Source organism: Cajanus cajan, chromosome 11, assembly GCF_000230855.2.
Source record: "Cajanus cajan strain Asha chromosome 11, NIPB_CcT2T_4, whole genome shotgun sequence".
Classification (NCBI taxonomy): Eukaryota; Viridiplantae; Streptophyta; class Magnoliopsida; order Fabales; family Fabaceae; genus Cajanus; species Cajanus cajan.
In genome coordinates, this window is record NC_138527.1 from 1,022,133 (window position 1) to 1,025,174 (window position 3,042).

Genomic DNA, 3,042 nt, shown 5'->3' on the forward strand with positions numbered 1-3,042 from the left:
CCATGGATGAACGGAAGGAGTGAATGTGGGAGGAAGAGGGAAGAAGAGGAAGAAGAAGTGAGAAGCTAGGGTTTGGGAGAGAAGAAAAGAGAGAATGGGTCGTAGGTTTGAGAGAAGTGAGAATGTAAAAGGAGGGGGAAAAATATATAAGGGAAAGGGGAATTTCAAAAATCACGGGTTGTATCGGTTGAGCCTCAGCAGGGAATCACGGGCGTGATTGGAAATCACGGCCGTGATTCTCTTTGTGAGTTTTCAAAAATTCAAACAGAGGAGATCACACCCGTGATTTATAATCACGGTCGTGATTCTCTCTGGAGTTTTCCAAAAAATTTTCCAGAGAAGATCACGCCCGTGATTTAGAGTCACGGTCGTGATTCTCTCTGGAACTCTGAAATTTTTTTTTTTTTTTTTTTTTTTTTTGGAATAAAATTAATGAAATGCGTACATCCTCCTAACCCCAATCTGTTGAAGGCTCAAGAAGACTTTCTACTAGAGGATCTTTTTCTTTACACGGGGGACTTGAATCGATCAAGCAAGCATAATTAGGTTGAATCCCCTCAAGATCTATGTGCTTTCCTCCAACTAGAAAATTCTCCAAGGGATCCCTCAAAATAGATCTCATGACTTCTTCCTCCATGTCTTTAGGCAATATATCAACCCTGCAGCAAATATTTTCAAGAGAAGGTTGTCTAACAGATTTAGCAATATTAAATTCCATTGTTTCATCATTAATGGATAAGGACAATTTTCCATGTTTGACATCTACTATCACGCCTGCTGTAGCCAAAAATGGTCTACCTAGTATGATTGGTATTTGTTTGTCCTCTTCCATTTCTAAAACAACAAAATCTCCCGGAATTAAAAATTTACCTATCTTAACTGGAACATCTTCTAAAATTCCTATGGGATATTTTATAGATCTATCTGCTAACTGGATTGACATTGCTGTAGGCTTTAATTCTCCCATATCTAATTTCTTGCAAATTGATAAAGGCATTAAACTGATACTTGCCCCAAGGTCACATAAGGCTTTTTCAAACCTTAGATTTCCAATGAGACAAGGTATAGAGAAACTACCAGGATCCTTAAGTTTTTTGGGCAAATTATGATGGATCAATGTAACAGTCTCTCTATCATCCAATTTCCTTCGGTTAGCTAAAAGATCCTTAAGAAATTTAGCATATGTAGGCATCTGTTGTAGAGCTTCTACAAATGGAATGTTTACATACACTTGTTTGATCATATTTAAAAATTTTTCAAATTGTCTATCAAGTTTAGTCCTTGCTAACCTTTGAGGAAAAGGAATTGGAGGGTGATAAACAGTTTGAGGCTTTGATGAAGATACTTTTTCTTTTTCTAATCTCTCTTTTTCAGGTTTTTCAACCATAGGAGAAGCGTCTTCATCAATCTCAATATTATCATTTTGATTAGACACAGGTCTGTCTAATTTCTTCCCACTCCTTAAAGTAACAGCATTAACATTTTCAGCTGGGTTTGCAACTGTTTTACCTGGGAACTTACCTGGAGAATTGTTTGAACTAGGCATCAACTGTGCAATTTGATTTTCCAGCATCTTGTTGTGGAGAGTAATATTCTCAACCTTGACAGCAAGGTTTTGAATAGAATTTGCCATTGAATCATTGGTCTGTTTTTGATTAGTGATAAAATTCTCCATAAGGTTTTCTAATCTTGAAACACTTTGTTGAATTGAGGGTGTCTGTACTGGATTTCCTTCCCCATTAATGAAGTGATTGGACGGACGGAAATTAGGTTGCTGATTGCTAGTTCCTTGAACTGGGTTATTCTTCCAAGAAAAGTTAGGATGATTCTTCCAACCAGGGTTGTATGTGTTGGAATATGGATTACTCTTCTCTCTTCGAGGAGTGTCATAGAAATTATGAGAAGCTACCACCTGTTCAGTAGTATCTTCTTTTTCTCCAGTAAAAATTGAGGTACAATCTACTGCAGTGTGCCCTTGTTCCCTACAAAGGTCACATACTTGATTTGTAGCCACTGAATTAACCTTAGCTTTTTCCATCTTGTCTAATCTTTGATTAAGAGTATCAAATTTTGCTAAGAGTAACTCAATATTGTTCACTTCATATCGCCCCGGAGTTCCTTTCCTTGCTGTGACTTCTCTTTCACTGTATTGGCTGTGATTTGAGGCTACATTTTCCAAAATAATCATGCAGTCATTAATAGGTTTCCCCATGAAAGATCCTCCAGCTGCTGAGTCTAATATCATGGTGCTTTGTTGGTCCAATCCTTCAAAGAAAAATTGGATGGTAAGCCAACGGTTGAAGCCATGTTGTGGGCATGCTTGAAGATATCCCTTGAACCGCTCCCATGCTTCATAAATAGTCTCTCCAGTGCCTTGTTGGAAATTAGTGATTTTCTTCCTCAATTCTTTAGTTTTAGAAGGAGGAAAGAATTTCTCTAGAAAAGCTCTTTCACATAATTCCCAAGTTGCTATCTTTTCTCTAGGCACTGTTCTTAGCCACACCTTTGCCTTATCTCTCAAGATGAGTGAGAATAAGCGGAGTCGCATTCCATCAGAAACTTCATCATCAAATTGCTGGGTCTCACAAATTTCCAAGAACCCCTCTAAGTGGTCATTAGGATCTTCTGATGGTAGTCCTCCAAAGGTGTTCTGTTTGAGCATATTCACCAGAGAAGCTGGTACAGTAGCTCCAGTTCGCATCTCCCCTCCAGGTATCCCACGAGCTACGGGTGCAGAGTAATCCCGAAGCGGTAAATTATCTCGTTGTGCAGCCATGTCAAATTCTCTAGAAAGGTTTCTTTTCCTTCTCAGGAGAGTTCTTTCAATCTCAGGATCAAGTGGTGTTGGTTTCCCAAGAAGTAGAGATCTCTTTTGCATTAACCCTAAAGCACTGCAAAAAAAAAAAGAAAGTGACCCGTGAAATCTGAATTGGAGAAGTAAACACTAAAAAAAATAAATTATTTATTTATTTAATTTAATTTAATTTAATTTTTTTTTTTTAAATTAAATTCGAATTAAAATAATTGTAATTTAAATCAAGA

The 3,042-nt window shown here is 37.4% G+C and overlaps 1 non-coding gene across 1 annotated transcript; it reads left to right on the top strand.

The window, feature by feature from the left end:
- The first annotated feature begins 2,300 nt into the window (after positions 1 to 2,300).
- On the top strand, positions 2,301 to 2,407 carry LOC145953614 (small nucleolar RNA R71). The gene has a single exon (XR_014430897.1). It is a non-coding gene; the product is annotated as a small nucleolar RNA R71 (small nucleolar RNA).
- Positions 2,408 to 3,042: the final 635 nt, after the last annotated feature.